We start from the raw sequence: 24,535 nt of genomic DNA on the forward strand, positions 1-24,535 counted from the left end.
TTTGATTTCATCATCTTTTTGCCAATCAATTTTATAAAGCTGCAGTGCAGTAACAAATGGGAACCACTGATGACCTTGAAGGAAGCACGAGGGGAATAGATGTCACAACAGAATTCTTCTACTTTAATTAAAGGGTGCATAGTAGTGTTCGTTTCTTATTTTAATCTTCAAGTATATACTTTATGATACTAATCATAGGTATGTGGGAACTTGAAAATTTTCATGGATTTTACAAGTAAAGGGGATGTTTATTTTGGTGCAGGATTTATTTGAAATTCACACACATAATGACTTTTCAAAATTTTCAAGAAAATATTTATTATGGAAAAATTATGCAAAGATTTTAGAATATTTTTAATCAAAATGAACATCCATTTTCCTGTACTATTTAAAATCACCTTATTTCTAGTAACTTTTAAAAAATAAATTGGAGCCGGTGCTGCCTGCAGTGCCAGCATCCCAATGTGCGTCGGTTCGAGTCCTTGGCACGCCACTTCCAAGCCAGCTCTCTGCTATGGCCTGGGAAAACAGTAGAAGATGGCCCAAGTCATTGGTCCACTGCACCCACGTGGAGACCTGGAAGAAGCTCTTGGCTCCTGGCTTTGGATTGACGCATCTCTGGCCATTGCGGCCAATTGGAGTGTGAACCAGGGGTAGAAGACCTCTCTCTCTCTCTCTGCCGCTCCTTCTCTCTGTGTAACTCTGACTTTCAAATAAATAAACAAAGCTTAAAAAATAATTTGATCATGCCACATTACATTATTTTTGTCCCTTTCTGGTGAACTGAAAAGAATAGCTCATGAGACAAATTTTGTGCTTATTTAGTAATTAATTTACCCTCATTGTTTATACTGTCCAAAATCAGAACCACTAGTAGTAGACACACATACAAAGGCAATATATAATACCACTTTATGCCCAGGAGGAAACACTTATTGCCAAAATGAAACTATCTAATGACTGTAAATATTATATAGTAACTTTCACTATTCATTTTTTCTGCTTCCAATGAATTAACTTCTATTTAAACTATGTGGATTGCCCTTATTCAGAAAACAATATAATTCAGTGTGATGATTGAGGATTTACTATGAGTAATAAGGAAAATATTAGAAGCCATTGATATTTGCAATCACCCCAATATGCTGCCTTTCAGAAGTACAATAAATTTGGTTTCCAGGTCTGTGTGGAGTGAGATAGCAAGTCTAAAGGAGAACTGGACAAGTCAAGAAGAGGCTTCCATGGAACAGGGAAAACACGATATTTGTCTTTGGGGCACTGGCTTATTTCAAGCATAATGGTCTCCAATTGCAAGGGAGGGGAGGTATGATGGGAAGTGCTGTTATGCTCTTAAGACCGTATATATGAAATACGTAAAGTTTGTTCCCTTTGCATTAAAAAAGAACTAGCTAAATTGTGCCACAAAAGGATAGACTAGAAGGATCTCTAAGGAAAATTACGTAATATGAACAAAAAGAACAGTAAATCAGGAGTTGGAAAGACTGTGTTGGGAAAAATAGAAGAGGAAATTCTGAGAGGTGGAAACTTGTAGGAAGAATGAAATATTTAAGAGGATTCTCTGTGATGCCTTATTGTGATCATGATATACTCTTCTGGCCTAACCTAGTTGGTAAACTGCATTTTAAGGATTTGGTCTATAGGGGTTAGTGTTAGTATATGTACTTGAATACAAGTATGTATTTTGTGTGCTTAGAATTGCTTTAATATTAGCCTTTAAAGAACAAAGTAAAGGGGTGGGCATTGGGCATAGAAGTTAAGATGCCTCTTGAAATGTCCACATCTCATATTTGAGTACCTAGTATCAAATCCTGCCTCCACTAAGGTTCTCATGTGCACCCCGGGAGGCAGCAGGTATTGGCTCAAGTAGTTGGGCTTCTTTAACCCATGTGGTAGACTGAGATTAATAATTTTATGGGCTTTTGTAGATGAGAGATATCTCCCTGGCTCTCTCTTTATCTCTATCCCTCTGCCTTTCAAACAAATAAAATAAGTTAATGTATTAAAAAAAGAACAACAAATAAAGATGACTAGACAGATAAAATCTGCTATCTGAACTATGAAGACAGTGACAACCTTATTAATTACATGATCAATAGAAATTATATGTGTGTTTGATTATGCATATATTTATAAGTACCTCAGATTCTAAAATGAGCTTACTTCTTATTGACATGAAAGTTTACACTTAATATTTTTTAAATCTTCAGGCTCTTTGGGCATAGTTATTATTGCTTTAGGAAGTTATGAATTGACACTAATGGATTTTTAACTACAGAGATTATAGCATTCTTATTTAGGTTTATATTTTTCTTCCTCCTATCTTTTTTTTAAGATTTATTTATTTATTTGAAAGTTGGAGTTACACACAGAGAGAAGGAGAGGCAGAGGCAGAGAGCGAGAGCTAGAGCGAGAGAGAGAGATCTTCCATCCTTTGGTTCACTCCCCAATTAGCCACAATGACTGGAGTTGAGCTGATCCGAGGCAGGAGCCAGGAGCTTCTTCCGGGTCTCCCATGTGGGTGCAGGGGCCCAAGGGCTTGGGCCATCTTCTACTGCTTTTGCAGGCCACAGCAGAGAGCTGGATTGGAAGTAGAGCAGCCGGGACTCTAACCAGTACCTAAATGGGATGCCGGCACTGCAAGGGGCAGCTATCGGCACAGCGCCAACCCCCTTTTCCTCCTATCTTATAAATGGCAGTATTAGGAATATCGTACACAACATCAAAACATTTAATTCTTTTATGGGAAAATGTTTCATAATCTCTTACAGGATTTTAAGAAACTATTTACTATATATGTTATACAAAATATTCATAGAGCTATTTTATAATTATCTAACTAAACATATTTCATAGACACATTATATTTAAATTTTAATTAAATATATCATTTTTCTGTTAAACTAGAAGAAAATTTATATTTGACTGCTCAATGTTGAGAATTAGACATAAATTTAACTGTACAGATTCTACCATTTAGTGTATTCTACATTTACTTTAAAATCACTGATTTTCTAGTTTAATTTTTTTAAGATGTCACTTTATTCAGACTTGTAATATTACTCAAAATTGGATTCTACAGAATTGTGAAACCTATATCTGCAAATACAGTGTATAAAGATATACACTATTATTTTTTATAACAAAGAATAGAGTGCCTAGGTAAACCATAAAATGAATGGAAATCAGCAAGCCTTAGTGATAGGTCAGGTTAGCACACAATTTCCTTAACTGGTGTACTTTTGTATTTTCTTTTTTTAAAATTAAAAAAAATTTTTTTTTGACAGGCAGAGTGGACAGTGAGAGAAAGAGAGAGAAAGGTCTTCCTTTTTCCGTTGGTTCACCCCACAATGGCCACTGTGGCCGGCGCACTGCGGCCAGTGCACCACGCTGATCTGAAGCCAGGAGCCAGGTGCTTCTCCTGGTCTTACATGCAGGTGCAGGGCCCAAGCACTTGGGCCATCCTCCACTGCACTCCCGGGCCACTGCAGAGAGCTGGACTGGAAGAGGGCAACCAAGACAGAATCCGGAGCCCCGACCGGGACTAGAACCTGGTGTGCCGGTGCCGCAGGCGGAGGATTAGCCTATTGAGCCACGGCGCCAGCCTAATTTTGTATTTTCAAGCCAAGTAACTTTTATACTATTAACATTTATTTTATTTTAGCATATAATTTAATAGTATAAAATAGCCACAAAAATTTTGGGGGGCATGATTGTCTGACTGCTTATATGTTTACATTTTGTCTCTTTGATTGAGGTTGTGTTGGCTTTCAAATTTCAATCTGTACCAGTACAATAGTCTCTTTATATTCAGGAATTTAATATGAAGTTTCAGATATTCATAATCAACCTTAAACTTAAGTGACAAATAATAATTAGTAATTTTGCTAAATTGCTAATTTGAATCACTATTGGATTGAGGTTTTTGTCGACAAAGAAACTGATAATCTACCTGGAAAATTTATCTCAGGTTTGCCTTGTTGTTCTTCATTTGTCAGATGCATATTTCATGCTTGTTTTAGTTAAGGTTGAATTCAGGAAACAGAAATTACACATATATTTTAAGCTGAAAGTGATTTAATAGCGTTGATTTGGAGCACATAGGCACATTATACGGACAGCAGAAATGAAGATCCAGGACAGACTCAAAGAATTCTCACACGTAGTCACCAAGGGAGAACATAATTCCATCAGAGTCAGAATGGCTAAGAAGCTAACAACCAGCAACAGAACGCTTTAGACCAAGAACTCACCACCCTAGTTGTCAGTCAGGAGCATCCGTCGTCAGTCTCTCAACACCCATGCAGCTCATGATGAGATGCTGAAAGTCTGCAGAACAATGTCCACATACCCAAAACCATAATTTCTAGGAGACAGCCCAATCATCAGTGAGATGGCATCTGCCTTGTCTATTGCCTTTGTTTCTCATACCTCTGAAACTTAACTTGCACTCAGAACTCTAGCTACAGGGGCCTCTAGGAAATACAGATATTTTTACCTCCTCAGAACAGAAAAGAATACTAGAAAAAATGGATGCATGCTGAGTTGCCAATATGCCACCAAAAGCTGGAATTATACTTAGAAATTAATGATTTTGTAAAGATGATTGCATGGTTCCTATTGAATGTCAATGCTCTTCCTCTGTACTAAGTTATGTGCTCTGCCTGCACCACGTTAGAGAAAAAAGAAAGGGGACAAGATTGAGCCTTCTTTTTTTGACTACTTCAAAATAGAAAAAGACTGAATACTTCCAAAACAGTCAAGGACAAAGCCCTACACAGTGTGTTTCTAACATTCTGGACATCACACAATATGATTTGTGGTAAAGGAAGAACTTCTGTGTATATTTATGTTTTATATTGTCTTTGTATTTACACTTGTTAATCATGTTGTACAACATTTATACTATATTAGAACATAATATACATTTGTTATAATTAGATATTGATGACATCTGCTCAAATTTTATTGTAATAGTGTTGCATGATGAAAAATATCTGGAGCCCAATGGCCAGCAACACTTCAGTTAAACCATATCCATCACAATATGATTCTGGTAACCCCTGTGTGCCCTCTATAGGTTCTAGAAAAAAAGTATTTAAAACTTTTTAGGCAAGATTATTCTTGCCCTATATGATAGGAATGGGCTTTATTTAGCATGAAGTACTACATTTTTCTGCCTTTACAGAGTCTGATAGTAATGTGCACTGACAAAGTACCCTACACATTGAATGCCTGAAAAATAGCAGAGGATGAAAACGGAGAGGGGAATGCTTCGCTGGCCTGTTTTATTTCCACACAAAAGTGGCAGAAAAAAAAGACAAAAAACCCTACAATCTGCACTGGCAGATTCTCAAGCACACTTCCCAGCTCTCAATCAAGCGAGTAGGAACTTAGGAGCCATTCAGGGCTCCCCATTCTTCGGCAGATGCACACTTGTTCCTCCCTGGCGGAGAGGCACATATTGTCTGCAATACACAACTATGTATAATGGCTTTTTTGCAACCTTGGATTGTTCTCCGGGCCCTGGCCACCTACACTGAGCAATAAGGAGACAAAATTGAAGGAGCTTTTTAGCTTTTATAGCTTATTGATTTTTATATTTTCTGATGTATTAAAGCAATTTTTCAAACGCATCCTCCTTACCTTGATATCTTGAGTGTGGAGAGAGGATTTCACATTTATTAGCTTTGCTTTGGTAAAAAAAAAAAAAAAGAAAGAAAAAGAATATATATATATATATAGTCTCAGTGTTATCTCAGAGATATAAATGGTTTGGTATAAAAAAATCAATTCTCAGAGTAAAATTCAAAGACTATGTGCAAGTGTTCCATAAAAAGCAGACGACACGGAATATACCCTTTCCAACTGGGTAACAAAGATGGTTTTGAAAAGTACAGTTTCTGGACTGCAGTGAAATTCACACATGCTCAATACTTTTCAAATAGAAAAGTTCTATCATAATGGAGAGCATATAATGCGGTAAATACTTTTTTATTATCTCTGATCACCCGTGACAGCATTAAAGAAAGAGGAGCTGCTGAAATGTCTTCTCCAGTGGGAGTAGTCTTTTCTCAGAACTGAGTGAGGCTAGGTGCGAAGCATTTCATGGAAAAAACTCTTTGAAGTTCTGCATTTTAAAATAATAGGTGCAAAGGAAAATTATTACCTGATATCCTAGTTCACTGTCCCATACAAAAGAATTAATGATTTCAGAGAGAGCTTATTGCTTTATAGTCAAGTATTTAGTGAGAATACTTGAAATGTTTAAAATGGTTTAGGATCAGATTAATACTCTTCTTTTTTTGAAAAAATAAATTCCATACTGTGTCATTATCATTAGAAAGAAAACTTGAAAATCCATAATCATCTTGTATTTAGATAGGCAAAATACTTTAAGATATCTGGGATTTTTACAAATTGCAACTCTTTCTATCCCTTTAAAATATCTCCTAATATTTTTATAGCTTGTCTGATATTTAAAGAATTTTATTTTTCAAAGATTTGTTTTATTTGTTTTAAGGTAGATTTGGAGAGAGAGAGAGATCTTCCATCTACTGGTTCACCCCCCCAAATGGCTATCACAACTAGGCCTGGGCCTGAAACCAACAGCCAGGAGCTTCTTCTGGGTCTCTCACACGAGTGCAGAGGCCCAAACACATAGGCCATCTTCCAATACTTTTCCAGGCACATTAGCAGTTAGCTGGATCAGAAGTGGAGCGGTCAGGACAAGAATTTGTGCCCAAATGGGATTCTGGCGTTGCATGCAGCAGCTTTACCCGCTGTGCCACAATATTGGCCCCTGAATTTTTTTTCATAGAAGATACTGTTTCTCAAGAATTAATGATTACAGATTGTACAGCAATTTAAATAACATTCCTGATTTTTAAAAAAAAATCTTTTAGATTTGTTTCTTACTTTCCATTGATCTAAATAGAAACATTTTTGATGAAGCTAGTTGAAAAGATAAATTTAATTGATAGTAATCAAATCTAACTACATGACCTAAATAGAGTACACTTTAAACCTTTCTGAGCCTCAGTTTACTCATCTATACATTGGGGATATAATATTTGAACACATGATTATTTTTTAGATCACATAATAAAACTGGCATGAAATAGAAACCACTACATCAAGGACATCTCTACACTAAAAAAAAGTGTGTTCCCTTGATTGTTCCATCTCACTGCATATGAATGAATTTCAGAGGGTACTGCATTTGGAAAAGTGTACCAATGGCTATTAGATGTAATGTAAAAGATGGGAGGTACATGCCAAGGTCTCTAAGCTCATCCCAAGAAACAGGACAAAGAAAAAGGGAGATTACGGAAAGAAAATGTGGAGAAAAAGAATGGATATCTCAAATTTATTCTAATTTTAGAACCTCTCTTGAGCTTTGATTTCACATGGGGAGAAGTAGAGAAGAGAAAGAAGAGGAGGGGGGGAGGGGAAAGGAGGGGAGGGCAGGGCAGGGCAGGGCAGGGAAGGGAAGGGAAGGGAAGGGAAGAGAGGGGGGCGGGGGGGGGGGACCTGTAAATCCTCAATTGTGGTTTTGCTATCCTCAGTCTTCAGTATCCAGGGGTTACTGTACAACATGTTCTTACCTTCTGAAGTTATTGAGCGTTGTCCATCTTAATTTGCTCATTTACATCTGCTGGCAAAGAATAGTATGGCAGTGTGGAATAGGCTCCCTTTGGCTAACTTCAATGAACCAAGGTAGGGGTCGGGCATCATGGTTGGAAAACTGTCACTCAGTACTCAGCTGCTTGTGTGAAATCTCTAAATAAGGAAAAGGCACCCTGAGGGCTCCTTATACAATGGGAGGAAATCTCCATATGGTCTTTACCTCTTTCCCTATCCCATATCTTCTTTTCATCCTTGAAAAGCAACAGCAAAGTACAGCCATCAGTTCTGCTTTATGATCAAAGAACAAAGATAATCTGACAGCCCATTCTGTGATCATTCCACAACAGAGTGCTGGAGCAAAGCCCAGTCTTTGGAATTCTCACTGAAGTTCTGAGCACTGGTAAAATCCCCTCTCCTGACCCTCGTGGCTTTGCCTTCCATTTTCTGAGAAGTTGTTTTGAACAATGAGCTGGGAGAAGAGAACAGTTGGAATTGAGAGGGAGCAGTTTCTAATACATAGACTGAGAGCAATACAGCCCTGAGTAAACACTGACCTCCAGCGCTGCCCCAGTCACTACCTGAATGGATTATCTGCCAGATATACACTGGTGGTGGAAACCAGAGCTCTGCAAGTGTACCTTAACTGGAAGTTTGTCAGGGAGAATCTGCACCTATTCTCCATTTCTTCTACTTGTACTTGTATTTCACATTGTATCATCTGATCTTCATTCAAGTTTTCTTTCTTTTTCTCAGCAAGCATTCCACTGTACGATGTTGGGTATCAAATAGATTGTGGTTTAAACCAGAAGATACTGAAGACTGAAAGGTTGCAGGGTGGTTGGAGAGAGCAGTCAGAAGATACACCAACCAGACCCAACAGGCATCCATCAGAACATCCCAGGCAATTTGAGACAAATGGCCACCTTAACTTATAACCTATGCTTATTTCCATATTAGAAATGCTTAATATTTTGGTAATATTAAGCTTTGATCAGACGTTGAAATGCAACTTTTTTATAAAAGATTTATTTATTTTACATGAAAGTCAGAGTTGTTACACAGAGAGAGAAGGAGAGGCAGAGAGAGTTTTTCTATGTGCTGGTTCACTCTCCAATTGGCCTCAACATCCGGAGCTTTGCTGATCCAAAGCCAGGAGCTTCTTCCGGGTCTCCCATGTAGGCACAGGGGCTCAAGGACTTGGGTCATCTTCTAGTGTTTTCCCAGGTCATAGCAGAGAGCTGGATCAGAAGTGGAGCAGCCGGGACTCGAACCGGCACCCATATGGGATGCCAGCACTGTAGGTGCTGGCCTTACTTGTTATGCGACAATGCCAGCCCAGAAATGCAACTATTTTTAAAGTGCTATTAGCTTGAGGTCACAGAAATGATTCCTAGGCTAATTCTGATCCTGCCCTAATAAGATTCTGCCTCTGATAATGTCTTCATTGAAAGTCCTGAGAGTTCACTTTGAAGTTGCTCTATCAACTGCCCCATCAAAGTTCTAAAATATTCATGACAAGATATGTGAAAATATTATCATGAGTTGGTAACAGTATTTGAAACACAGATATTTTAAAATTGTAATCCTTAATAAATAAATATTTTTACTAATGTAATAATTATATTGCTGGCCATGAGATTTGGGGAGGATTATTATCTTCCTATTCTTTGGGTTCTATATTATAAAAACTAGAAATAACCTATAGTCCTCCATTACTAAGGATTTTAAGGAGTGGTAACTTACTTTAAAGATTGTTACAAACGCATGATGGCACTGAAGAAAATTGTGAATCGTTTAAACTACTTCTTGCACCTTCAAAATATCCCTGAAGAAGTAGTCCATGATTACCTATGTAATATAGTTTATAAGATAAATATATAATTAATCCTTCATGTGTGAAACTGTTCATGGCTGTGAAGTTGCTTATGGAAATGCCTAAATTCTCAAGGGAGGAGAAGGAGGAATTACCACATTAGAATGACTTGTTAGAAATTTCAGTATAAACAAATTTAATTTGTATTCCTATCTCATGGAGGCCTGGCATGGAAGGTCCTTCACTGGATTCTGGCTGTATCTGTAAACATAATTATTTGCAGAATTCACATGAACAGTGTGTTTTGTGAGTGAAGTAGAATAATATACCATTATGTCTTACAAGACTTGAATGAGCAATCTTTCCAGGAAAAGGAGTTGAGTGTAGATGGGACTAATGCCTAAGTGTAATTGTTCTAGTACAGTATGGTATTTTTTCCAACTTTTATTTAATAAATATAAATTTCCAAAGTATAACTTTTGGATTATAGTGGCTTTTCCCCACTCCCTCTCCCATCCCATTCGTCATCAAGATTCATTTTCAATTATCTTTATATACAGAAGATCAACTTAGTAAATACTAAGATTTCAACAGTTTGCACCCACACAGATACACACGGTATAAAGTACTGTTTGAGTAGTAGTTATACCGTTAATTCACATAGTACAACACGTTAAGGACAGAGATCCTGCATGGGGAGTGGGTGTACAGTGAGGTATTTTAATGTTATCTCTAGTTCAGTTTTAAGCATCAATTGCTTTAAAACGTTAGTTGCAGAAGTACATAGCTTTTTTTAAATGGGGGAAGAGTGTTCAAAAAGTCTTTCTCCACTGAGGACACTTTCTTTTATTCCAAAAACATTTTTTTTTGGAAAAAAAATGTATGAGGTGGAAGGGAGAGTGAAGGAGGATTGAGAGGAGGGGAAATAGCATGTAGAGCATTCTACTTCATCCATTAGCAATGAAAAGGTGCCTACTCATATGACGCTTTCATTCTAACGCAAGGAGACAGAAAGCAAGTGAACAAGCAAAATAAATGTTGCTTTTGATTATGTGAAAAGCAGTGGAAGGGGGTGAATGTTTAGCCTAGGAGTTAAGAGGGCAGACACACGCCAGTGTCCCACATCAGAGTATCTTGGTTTGATTCCTGGCTACAGCTGCTGACTCCAGCTTCCTGCCAATGAAGACCCTTGGAGGAGGTAGTGATGACTCAAGTAGTTGCATTCATGCCACCCATATAGGACACCTGGATTGAGTTGCTAACCCTCATCTTCAACTCAGCTGGGCTGTTGTGAGAATTTGGGGAGTGAGATAGTTGATGGAACTCCCTCTCTCCATTTCTGTGTCTCTGTTCCTGTCCCTGTTTCTCTCTATCTCCTGTGATACTGCCTGTCAAATAAATAAATGTATTTTTAAAATGGGGTAAGGAAACAAGAATGATACCAAAGACATGGATGGGAATGAGTTGGCTAGCAAAAAGCAGACAGCATAGCCAGTGAAGGCTACCCTGAGGAAGTGGAATTTTAGCTTAGTCTTGGAGGATGAAAATATGCTTTTCATGCAAATAGCAATGCAAAAGTGTCATCTCATGAAGCACTTGAGTGTTTAAGTAATGGGAAAAAAGCTGGAGTCAATGAGCAAGGCAGTGAACAGGGGAGATGAAAGCAGAGAAATTGGTAGGGTCAGTTCTTGCTCCTGCTTCTCACTGACCTGTGGTTTACAACCAGGTTAATGGAGAACCAGAGAAGTATGGTGACATTTGGAAATGCATGGCTGCCATACATTGTTGGGGATTTGTTCTGTTGGCATTTAACATCTAGACCAAAGATGCTAATTGCCCTGCAACAAGACCCTCCCCTCTACACCATTATTCCACCCAAAATCATCATGGAGTGCCTCTTCCCTGTTGAAAAGTACCATCCCATATGGGTGCCAGTTCAAGACCCAGCTGCTCCATTTCTGATCCAGCTCTCTGCTAAGGCCTGGGAAAGCAGTAGAAGATGGCCTAAGTGCTTGGGCCCCTGAACCCGCGTGGGAGACCTGGAAGAAGCTCCTGGCTCCTGGCTCCTGGCTCCTGGCTCCTGGCTTTGGATCAGCCAGCTCCGGCCATTATGGCTATTTGGGGCAATTCATCAGTGAATAAAAGACCGCTCTCTCTCTACCTCTGCTTCTGCTCTGACTCTCTGTAACTCTACTTTTCAAATAAATAAAGAAATCTAAAACAAAATAAATAAATCAGAATCACTTTTTTTCGTTTCTATTGTTCTCATCTTTGGGGCTTCTTCATCAACCTGACCCTAAACACAGATCAAATACTAAATCTGATAACCTCCAATCCTGGCTCTTCACAAACAAAAGAGAAAGTGTCAGTAATTTTGCACAAATCTCAGCCCAAATTACAGTTTTTATTAGCATTTTAAAAGCCGACACTGCATTTTCAATCCAGCCACAAGGAACAGTATAGTCCTGTGACTCACTGACACTCCTGACAGATAATAGGCTGGCTTGAAGCTCGCAGCTGAGATCAAGCTTCTATCACCACAGACTGCCCCCTGCCCTTGCTGAGACGTGCCCATTACCTGGCTTTCTCCTTTCAGATCTTGCTTGGTGTAAATGTGAGGCTCTGAGCAGTGACCCTCTCCTTTCTACTCTGACCCCATCAGCTCTTTTGTCTATTTTCCAGGACCTCATGTCAGTCCCTGTTCATTACCAGAACCAAACTATCTCTTACCTCGTCACAATAAAACACATTCAGATTCTCTGAACACATTTTCTTGTGCTTAAGGAAAAGTACTGACCACAGAGGTTTCAACCTGTGGAGTGATCTATATCAGCTATGTGATTTGTTAAAATAGGAGGTTATTGTAGGATTACAAAAAATATATCATCAAATCATAATATCTTACAACAGGGAGGGACTGAAAAAAGCCGTGTACTCTAAGTGCTGCAAAAAATTATAAAAAGGCAAAACGGTCAGAAATCAGTGGCGTGCACCCTGTTTTTCTTTCTTTTCTTTCTCTCCTCCCTCCCTCCCTCCCTTCTCTCTCTCTCTCTCTCTCTCTCTCTCTCTTTCAAATGGCAGATCTCTCCCATCTGCTAGTTCATAGTCAAAATTCCTGCAACATCCAGGGCTGATTCCAGGGGCAAGGAATCCAATCCAGGTCTCCCACGTGGGAGGCAGATACCCAGTGAGCTGACTCATCACCTGTTTCCTCCTGAGGTCTCTGTGGTCAGGAAGCTGGAGTCAGGAGCTAGAGCACACACTCTGTGCTTCTATGATGTGGTAAGCAGGTGTCTTAACCACTAGGCTAAGTACCCATTCCTCCTAATAGTCTACTTAGAAAAGTTAGGTTTTTGGTAAGTGGGTATGGCAGCCCCCTCTGAGAACCAACAGTTTATGTATGGCAGGAAGAGGAACACAGACCCTCAGGACGTGCTGATGTTTTCCTTGAAAGGAGCTAGAAATCCAGACCCTCTTGGAACAATGAATACACTTTGAATTCAACAGAAGAAAGGAAAAAAAAAACTATGTAACTAGTTTAAAATCTCTGATAATCTAATTTCCTGAGTTCATAGAGATATAAAAAGCATGTCTCTCTAGTTGAGAAAGAGAATAAGTCAATTAGTAAAAAAAAAAAATCAGAGATAGAATAATAGATGATTATCTTGGCTTTGGCTTTCAATTTATTGTGACCAAATCTTCCTTTTTATATTCATTGCCTAGTAGCTAGGCAAGACCCAACCTACCTTCTAGAGGTGTCAATTCAGCTTCCCAGGACAGGACTGTCTTTTTTTTTTTTTTTTTTTTTTGACAGGCAGAGTGGACAGTGAGAGAGAGAGAGAGACAGAGAGAAAGGTCTTCCTTTTTGCTGTTGGTTCACCCTCCAATGGCCGGCGCGGCCTGCGCGCTGCGGCCGGCACACCGCGCTGATCCGAAGCCAGTAGCCAGGTGCTTCTCCTGGTCTCCCATGCAGGTGCAGGGCCCAAGCACTTGGGCCATCGTCCACTGCACTCCCGGGCCACAGCAGAGAGCTGGCCTGGAAGAGAGGCAACCGGGACAGAATCCGGCGCCCCGACCAGGACTAGAACTCAGTGTACCAGCGCCGCAAGGTGGAGGATTAGCCTAGTGAGCCGCGGCGCCGTCCAGGACTGTCTTCTACATATTGCAGCAAGATGGGAGAATCAGTGCTTCTTTCCACCACAAGTCAATAATTGTTGGGAGTAGCAGAAATGGAGTTGAGCACAAGAACATCAAAATGCTTATCTGCATCTCCAGGTGCTTCCTCACAGACATATACTGTGAGTGATAATTAAAAAAAAAAAAATCAGATGGGACGTATTATACTGGAATCATAGGTAGATGTTAAGAATCAGTCAGATTCACATTAATGTTGACTTGTGATACCCACATGAAAACATGGACAGGAACGGGTATTTGCTGCACTAGCTGAATTGCTATTTGGGATGTGTGCATCCCATATTGGATGGCCTGGTTTGAGTTCTGGTTACTTCACTTCCCATCCAGATTCCAGTAATGCCTGCTCTGGGAGACAGCGCATGATGGCTCAAGTACTTGTGTTCCTGCCACTCACAAGAGAGACTTGGACTGAGTTCTTGGAATCCTGGCTTTGGCATGGTCTAGTCCTAGCTCTTGTGGGCATTTGGGAAATACACTAGTGATGGAAGCTCCCTCCCACTCTCTCTCTCTCTCTCTCCCTCTCTGACTTTCAAATGAAAGGAAAAACACATAACTTGACAAAAAATTGACAAAACAAAAATGTAATATGTGGCAATTGAACTAATTTAATAAATAAGGCAAACATGGGAGAGTTATTAATGATTAATTTGAAAGAAGGTTATTTTAACTGATCTTGTGAGTAGTTGTGAATAGTAGTTCACTAATCATATAATAAATAATGACATTAACTACATTTATTTGTTATATGAATTAGAGTAAATAAAAGTGTGATTATTTGTTATGTCATTTTTTGCAATATAATTTTTATTTCAGATGTTCACGTTTTTTGAAGATTTTTTAAACTGGTAAATGTCGAGAAAGGCTGATATTAATAGTAATATGTAATGATTCATATTGAAGAAGAAAATGTATATGTATGGAGGAAATATCTTTACCTTAAATAAATTTTATCAAAAGAAGGAGTTAAATTAATTTGAAGAAAACTAACACATTCAAATATGCATCTATAAAATCACTATAAATAAATGTGTAAAAACTTAGAAAAAGTAAAAAATAACTGAATAACTGTTCTTTGCTTCCAACATTTGGAAGTTAGGTGTAGTTACTTTTTTAACTACTAAAGAGCTGGATAGATAGATGACAAAGTGATTAAATTTGTGCCACAGATTAAATTTCATTGTCATAAATTTCAAGTTTTGTATTATATGTGGATCTCAGTGCTTTGGATTTATTCAACTTAAATTGATCATCTATTAGATTCAGTAGATTGTAAGTATACAAAAACGCTCATAATAGTATTCAGTAAAATAGTTTAATCTGAATAATTCTCAAATTTACCTATTTCTTTTTTTAACTTTTATTTAATAAATATAAATTTCCAAAGTACAGCTTATGGATTACAATGGCTTCCCACCCATAACATCCCTCCCACCCGCAACCCTCCCCTTTCCCACTCCCTCTCCCCTTCCATTTACATCAAGATTCATTTCCAATTCTCTTTATATACAGAAGATCAGTTTAGTATATATTAAGTAAAGATTTCAACAGTTTGCACCCACATAGAAAAACAAAGTGAAAAATACTGTTTGAGTACTCGTTATAGCATTAAATCACAATGTACAGCACATTAAGGACAGAGATCCTACATGAGGAGTAAGTGCACAGTGACTCCTGTTGTTGACTTAACAAATTGACACTATTGTTTATGGCATCAGTAATCACCCTAGGCTCTTGTCATGAGCTGCCAAGGCTATGGAAGCCCCCTGAGTTCAGCGACTCTTATCATATTTAGACAAGGCCATAGACAAAGTGGAAGTTCTCTCCTCCCTTCAGAGAAAGGTACCTCCTTCTTTGAAGACCTGTTCTTTCCACTGGGATCTCACTCGCGGAAATCTTTCATTTAGGTCATTTTTTTTTCCATAGTGTCTTGGCTTTCCATGCCTGAAATAGTCTCATGGGCTTTTCAGCTGGATCCGCATGCCTTAAGGGCTGATTCTGAGGCCAGAGTGCTGTTTAGGACATCCGCGATTCTATGAGTCTGCTATGTATCCTGCTTCCCATGTTGGATCATTCTCTCCCTTTTTTGTTCTTTCGGTTATTATTTTCAGACACTAGTCTTGTTTATGTGATCCCTTTGATTCTTAGTCCTATCATTATGATCAATTATGAACAGAAATTGATCACTGGGACTAGTGAGATGGCATTGGTACATGCAACCTTGATGGGATTGAATTGGAATCCCCTGGTATGTTTCTAACTCTACCATTTGGAGCAAGTCAGCTTGAGCATGTCCCAAATTGTACATCTCTTCCCTCTCTTATTCCCACTCTTATATTTAACAGGGATCACTTTTCAGTTAAGTTTCAACACTTAAGAATAACTATGTATTAATTACAGAATTCAACCAATAGTATTAAGTAGAACAGACAAAAAAATACTAAGAGGGATAATGTATTAAGTTGTTCATTAACAGTCAGGGCAAGTCACTGTTTCTCATAAAGTGTTCATTTCACTTTAACAGATTTCCTTTTTGGTGCTCGGTTAGTTGTCACCGATCAGGGAGAACATATGGTATTTGTCCCTTTGGGACTGGCTTATTTCACTCAGCATAATGTTTTTCAGATTCCTCTATTTTGTTGCAAATGACTGGATTTCATTGGTTTTTACTGCTGTATAGTATTCTATAGAGTACATGTCCCATAATTTCTTTATCCAGTCTACTGTTAATGGGCATTTAGGTTGATTCCAGGTCTTAGCAATTGTGAATTCAGTAGCAATAAACATTAGGGTGCAGACCACTTTTTTGTTTGCCAATTTAATTTCCTCTGGGTAAATTCCAAGGAGTGGGATGGCTGGGTTGAATGGCAGGGTTGTATTCAGGTTTCTGAGGAACCTCCAGATTGACTTCCTTATTAATACTCATAGCATAGCAATAATTATGATTAAACATTTTAATTTAATTAATTTTGTTAAAGATTTATTTTATTTATTGAAAGGCAGAGTCATAGGAGATGGGGGATACAGAGAGGGAGAGAGAGAGAGGGAGAGAGAGGGAGAGAGAGAGAGAGAAAGAGATCTTCCATCCACTGGTTCAGTCTCCAGTTGGCCACAACAGTCAGGGCTGGCCCAGGCCAAAGCCGGGAGCCAGGATCTGCATCAGGATTTCCTACCTGGATGGCAGAGGTTCAAGCTTTGGACCATCTTCCACTGTTTTTTCAGATCATTAACAAGGAGCTGTATCTTGGCCGGCGCCGCGGCTCACTAGGCTAATCCTCCGCCTAGTGGCGCCGGCACACCGGGTTCTAGTCCCGGTCGGGGCGCCGGATTCTGTCCCGGTTGCCCCTCTTCCAGGCCAGCCCTCTGCTGTGGCCAGGGAGTGCAGTGGAGGATGGCCCAGGTGCTTGGGCCCTGCACCCCATGGGAGACCAGGAAAAGCACCTGGCTCCTGGCTCCTGCCATCGGATCAGCGCGGTGCGCCGGCCGCAGCGCGCCGGCCGCGGCGGCCATTGGAGGGTGAACCAACGGCAAAGGAAGACCTTTCTCTCTGTCTCTCTCTCTCACTGTCCACTCTGCCTGTCAAAAAAAAAAAAAAAAAAAAAAACAAGGAGCTGTATCAGAAGTGGAGTGGCTGGGATGCAAACCTGCATGCATATGGGATGCTGGCACTGAAGGCAGTGACTTAAGCTTTTACACTACAATGCCAACCGATGACTAGTCATTTTTTTTTTTTTTGACAGGCAGAGTGGACAGTGAGAGAGAGAGAGAGACAGAGAGAAAGGTCTTCCTTTTCTGTTGGTTCACCCCTCAATGACCGCTGCTGCCGGCACACTGCGGCCGGCACACCACGATGATCCGAAGCCAGGAGCCAGGTGCCTCTCCTGCTGTCCCATGCGGGTGCAGGACCCAAGCACTTGGGCCATGCTCCACAGCACTCCCAGTCCACAGCAGAGAGCTGGATTGGAAGAGGAGCAACCGGGACAGAATCCAGCGTCCTGACTGGGACTAGAACTTGGGGTACCGGCGCCACAGCCAGAGGATTAGCCTATTGAGCTATGGTGCCAGCCAACTAGTCATTTTTAATCTCTGTTTTTTTTTTTTTTTTTTTAGAATTTCCTAATAAAATCATATCCTATAAATAACGGAGAGGTGTCTGAAATTTGGCTAAAAGGCAGATCCCTGCTTCACTTACCTCTTCCACCACTTTCTTTTAGCTTTCTATGCTCTCCAAAAGCACTAAGATATATATATATATATATATATATATATGAATATATGAGAATCATTTATTTCATTCTTTTATTAAAAATATGCACTGAATGCCTTCAATGTGGAAGATGTTCTCTAGGAACCACAGCTGCATCATAGTACACTGGAAAAATATTCCTTCTCTGATGGAAAGGAAATATTTTCCTAGTGCACTAAGATAAAAAATAAACTGAAGAAATGTGTCATCACATAATGTGTTCTATAGATAACCATTTTATGACAGATAGAGCAATGTTGCAGGTTGGAAAAGAGGCATGATTCCACATAAAAAGCTCCTGAAGATCATGTATGAAAAAAGACCTACTCAGTGAAAGAAAAAAAAAAAAAAAAGCAGACACATCAGGAAGGAAATGCCAGAAAGTGTGACAAGCTAATGAAAAATCTGTCTGGAACATGCTTTTGTATTCATTGAATTCAAGAAATGACACAAAGTCAGATTTGACAGGGAGCATCTGGGGGTGGTAATTATGAATGAGAGCTTTGCAGATTCTTGGGAATACTAAGTTGGGAATACTAAGTTCAGTGACCTGAGAAGACACTGAGTAGTAAGTATGTTAGTGCTCTACTGCTAGAAAACCAATTCACATAAACTAAGTGGCTTGAAACACATATTTATTAATTCACAGTTCTGTAGGTGAGAAGTTCATGAGTGGTTGAGTTCTTACTCAGGGTATCAAAGGACAGGTATCAAGGTGTTGATCAGGTTTGAGGGAAGAACCTGCTTTACATGTTCATTCATGTTGTTGGAAATTCTGGTATCAACTGGGCTCTACTGTCAGCTCGTATACACTGCTGTCATTCCCTGCCCCATGTCCATAGGTCTTTAAGCTGGAAATGGAGAATATCTCTCATCAATTCCTTCTCATGCTTTCAATCTCTTTACCAAGAAGAGCCCAGGCCATTTAAATGGCTCCCTGATTCATTTCAGGCTCACCTGTGGCAATCATTTTATCTAATGTTAGTTGCTGTGGGATCTTAATCACATCCAAGTCTCTTTCAAACGTGACCTAGATTAGTGTTTGAACAGCTGAGAGGAGATATGTGTGCATTTAAGAGGCAGGAATCTGGGGGTTATTGTAGAATTCTGCCTACCAAAGTTTGAATGACATTATTTGACTTATATTTTAACTCTTGATACTGAATTAAGAGTGCTCTTTAAAAAGGCTAGGGAATAAACAGAGAAAATAACAGGGACACTATGGCAATAGTCTGGATGAGAGTAGTACAGAACGATGTGAAACAACAGGCTTGACCACAAATATGAGATTCCTAATTTTTTTTATTTTTTACAGGCAGAGTGGACAGTGAGAGAGAGAAACAGAGAGAAAGGTCCTCCTTTTTCTGTTGGTTCACCCCACAATGGCCACTGTGGCCGGCGTGCTGCGGCCAGCGCACCACACTGATCCAAAGCCAGGAGCCAGGTACTTCCTCCTGGTCTCCCATGGGGTGCAGGGCCCAAGGACTTGGGCCATCCTCCACTGCACTCCCTGGCCACAGCAGAGAGCTGGCCTGGAAAAGGAGCAACCGGGACAGAATCCGGCTCCCCGACCAGGACTAGAACCCAGTGTGCCGGCACCGCAGGCAGAGGATTAGCCTATTGAGGCGTGGCGCCGGCCTCTAATATGTTTTTGAAAATAGAAATGGCAAAATGGATCAGTTTAATTAGATCTGTGGTGTAAGTGGAAGAGAATTGGGAATGATAACATCCAAGTGTTCAGCCTGAGCACACAAAGGAAGAGAAATTCCATTAAATGGGACTGGTATAGGTGAAAGGATGGTAAAGGATTAGGCTTAAGGATTAAGAATAAGTTTTCCAACCAATTGTCTCTTCATGTATCCTTCTATTTATTCTTTATGCTTCATGAGACCAACATCTATGGGCCACACTTGAAGCTTTTAATTGAATTTGGCCATGTGGAAGCTTTGAAGGGACATAGATATTTGCAGAGATAAAATTGAAGGTTATAATTCTTCCATCATTCTGTTTTTGAACCTATGTATGCCTCTCATTGTGACTGTGTTTCTCTATGCCATAGTTCTTACCATGTGCCCTCAATTTAATGGCATGCTGAAAAATCTATGATAAATTGGCTAAGCCTGGGACAAAGGCCTGTTTTACAGCATTTGCTAATTACTCTGACATAAGTATCACCATCATGGTCAAGCTAGGAAAAAGGCAGTCATGACACATAATAATATACAGCATTGCTTCAATCACACAGACATAAATTATCAGAAGAGGATAGATGCTAGCATAATATAACAAGATAATTATGATATACCAATATTTAGATATCATTTCTTTGATTCTACTGTAATTGCTTTAACCGCACTTTCATCTACATCATTTTTTATTACTTGCCAACTGGCAAACTTCTTGGGACTTCAACAATAAGCTTTGGTGATAGGTATCATAGTATAGCATGTTAAGCAGGTTCTTGGGACGTGGGCATTCCATAATGGAGTGCCTGGTTTCAAGTACCATATATTCTAGTTCTGCCCCAGGTTTTTGCATATGTGTGCCATGATTGGCAGCAGATTATGAGTCAAGCACTTGGGTTCCTGCTACCTGCACGGTCTCCTGGCTTTGACCTGGGCCAGCCCTATTGTGGGCATCTGGGGAGTGAGCCAGCAAACGCAATCAAACTTTATGTCTCTGTCTTGTTCTGCCTTACAAATAAATAGAATTAAATAGAAATTAAATTGTTTAGCTCTGCCATCCAGTGTAATCTGGCTCTCGCATGCTACTGAAAATTTTATAGCTCTAGAACTCTATAGAATCTTTTAACACAATCCCCTGCTAAGCCCTTCATGCCAGTAAAGCCTTCCTGCTAATACTGGTAACTATATATTTTATTATCCATTGTTAATTCCTTTAATCCTGCCTGTACAAATAGTCCCTTCATCAAACTCTCTTTGTTCAATACATAGAGTGTGATTGCCAAAATCCTGACTGATCAAAAGGTGCATGCAGACAAAAAAAGAAAAAAAAAATCTATTCCATGGAAAGAGCTCAAAATATTTCAATGTTAAAGGTTTGAACAGATTAACAGAATCTAGTAGAGAATATCGAAAATAAGCAGCCATAAAGATAGGAAATCACACACACACACACACACACACACAGAAAATTAGATGGCATTTTGTTAACAAAACAGAAAGAACAAGAGGGGTATCAGCTTCATTAAATACTCTTATTATTTTTAAAAAATGAGTGAGTGTTTATCAGTACAGAGGGAATGGTGTATTGGTTAAGCACAATTTAATAGTAAAAGCACAATTTTAATAGTAAATAAGAAAATGAAATAAAACTTTTTTAATTTTTAGAATTCATTTTCTGATGAGAGAAATCACAATATGTTATTATGCTGTTAAGAATGATGACAAAGAATTCTAGAAAATTTTTGAACATATTGTGAAGGAGGTAAAAGTGGGAGATTTTTTTTTCATAAAAATAGTTGAGGAACAGTTGAAGACTGGACTTGTGCTAAAAGAAGTGGCAAAAATCATTGAGAAAGCAGAGCTACAGGTGGTCGGGTAGGAAAATGGTAGGTGTAGTAATGCAATGCTTTTTGATTGCTCCTATTGTGTCAGAGAAGTTGGGAGCAAGATCATCAGGTGAAAGAGTATGGAGTGAGAGGTTGAAATCCGGGAGAGGTGACCTTTACGAATCAAAGTGACTGGAAAAGTGAAAACGTGTTCCTCTGAGGGAAATACAGTATGGATGCTGAGCAGCATTAGGAGTCAACGGAAGGTTATGATTGTGAATTTTAAGTGGAATTGCCAGCAGATATTTGGGTCAGTGGCTAGCATGCAACTTAGGGTGCTGGTATTCCATACTGGACTGCCTGCATTTGGTGCCAGATGCTGATCTCCACTCTGGATCCTTGCTAATCCACATCCTGGGAGTCAGGTGATGACTGAAAGAGCTGGCCACCTACCGCCCACGTGATAGACTCTGAGTTAAAGCCCCTAGCACTGGTCTACCCCAATCCCAGCTGTTACGTGTATTTGGGCTGTGAAACAGTAGGTGGAATCTCTGATTCCTCCCTGCCCTATTTCTCTGCTCTCCAAATAAATAAAATAAGTAAAAAAGCATATTTTTAAAAATAAAATATTAGAAAGCCCAACTATAACCAAATTAAATAAGACAATTATTTTTGTGGTGCATCTACCTTCAACTTTCCAGTTATAGTACAGAGATTTAGATTTAAACAGCTTTGACTTTAAGCAAGTATAATGAAGCAAGAGTGATGCTTTTAATTGATAATGGGTACATTTGAAAGTTAAACACATCTGTCTATATGTTTTAATATGTATATGCGTTATATGTATATAAACATGTGTTTATATATGTGTATATGTTTAATTATATATAATATATATACATATGTAATTCCTTTAAGAAGTTCATGCAAAATGGAATTAAAGATAAAAAATATAAACTTGGCCGGCGCCGTGGCTCACGAGGCTAATACTCCGCCTTACGGCGCCGGCACACCGGGTTCTAGTCCCAGTCGGGGCGCCGGATTCTGTCCCGGTTGCCCCTCTTCCAGGCCAGCTCTCTGATGTGGCCAGGGAGTGCAGTGGAGGATGGCCCAAGTGCTTGGGCCCTGCACCCCATGGGAGACCAGGAGAAGTACCTGGCTCCTGCTATCGGATCAGCGCGGTGTGCCGGTCATTGGAGGGTGAACCAACGGCAAAGGAAGACCTTTCTCTCTGTCTCTCTCTCTCTCTCACTGTCCACTCTGCCTGTCAAAAAAAAAATACATATATAAACTTTCCTTCTCAACATAAGCACTTCCAGTCTGACACATTTTAAGCAGAAATACCAGACATTACGTTTATTCATAAATAATTAAATGTCCAGCAATTATTTTAACAGCAGGTCGTTTGATATAAATTTGCTCTAATATACGTACAGAAGTATGAGATGACCACTATTAACCAACTCTAAAAAATATAAAAGAATTCTATTCACAAACACTGCATGCCACTTTATGGCCATAACAGCTTGGGCTTGACCAGGTAGAAGGCAGCGGACAGGGACTTTATCTGGGTCTCCCATATGGATGGCAGTGACTCAACCACCTAAATAATCATCGGTGCTTCCAGAGCACATTAGCAGGGACCTGGATTAGAAGTAGAGTTGCTGGGACTCAAATTAGTGCTCCAAAATAGGATGTGTGCATCGCAAGTGGTGGCTTAAGCCACTATGCACTCATTCTGCCCCGTCAGATCCCCTTTGCGTCCACTGTTATACAGCAGTTTCCCTGTTAGGCTGCTCACTCAGCCTGCCATTTCCCCATCACACACACACTTACTTACTCCCAAGTAAAAGACAATGTTCATCAGAGCTATAGCCAACATGGCGGACAGGAAGCACTGATAAGATATCAACCTTTGCTGGTTAAATAGCTGAGATTTTGGTGGTTTGTTATTGCAGTGTAATTACCCTGAGTGGTAAAATGGTCTTACCGTGTGCATAGAGAATGTTCTGATGGATGTATAAAATGGGAAAAAATGTCTTATGACAATTTCTGAAGTTCCTACTCAAAAAATATAGGTGTTGTGGCTTAAACCTCCCTCTAAAGTACTTGAATTAATCTTAGTTTTAATTTGCAACACTCACACATCATATAGCCCCTTTCTCACAAATATGTCAAGTGATCTATGTTAGAATTCATCTCAGTACACATCTAGTATAATGTAATTGTTCCAGCTACAAGGTTTCATCAATTCTTTTAAACAACAAGCAGATTTTAAAAAATAAATTCACTTTACTACATTGCCAATTGTAATACAAGACTGGAATGGACATTATTAGCCTCTTGTCAAAAGTATGAAAGAATTCTATTCACAAACATTGTGAGCCATGTAGAATGTTCCCAATTTCAAGCATCAGAAGACTTAAATAAAGCAGCAAGAACTTCCTCAGGCTCCCATCCCTGCAAGGTTAGAAGCAGAACTGGCTCCACAAATGTTCAGCAGGTGCGTTCTCACCATCCTCACAATTCTTCCTATTACATTTATTAACACGAGAACACATATCATTGTACTGAGATCAGAATACTAAATATTGATATTATCATATTATTATGGTTTTTAACAAGGATACATCTATGGTTCTCTTCCAAAAGTCATTTAACCAGCCCAGAGTTCCTTTAACTTACTGGTTCAATTTGTGAATATGTATCCCTTCTCACCAACATGAGGGTAAAACTGTCCTTAACCTGGTATTATATACAGAAAAATGTTTTTTCTCGTCTTTTTCTTATATTTTTGAATTAATATATTAATTAATTCAAAAACTATGCTATTTAAAAATTCTCAATGCATTGATAGAGTTAAAATATGATAAACTATCAATATACTTGCTACTAATTTATGGGGATTAATATTAACATATTTGAAGATTATTGTAGGTATTTACCATTAATTACATTCCTTGGTTTGAAGTCCATATAGGAAGAAGGCTGTGCCTGATATTTTTAATTCTTTTTGATTATTACACTGTTTCTTTTTTAAGCCTAGCATTGTTTTTATGTTGGTGTTACCTCAGGAGTCACTAAGAAATGGTATAAATGTTTAGAAAACACAGTTCATGAAAAG

The sequence above is a fragment of the Oryctolagus cuniculus genome, chromosome 14 (genome assembly GCF_051225735.1).
Source record: "Oryctolagus cuniculus isolate XC-2025 breed Fujian yellow rabbit chromosome 14, ASM5122573v1, whole genome shotgun sequence".
Classification (NCBI taxonomy): domain Eukaryota; kingdom Metazoa; phylum Chordata; class Mammalia; order Lagomorpha; family Leporidae; genus Oryctolagus; species Oryctolagus cuniculus.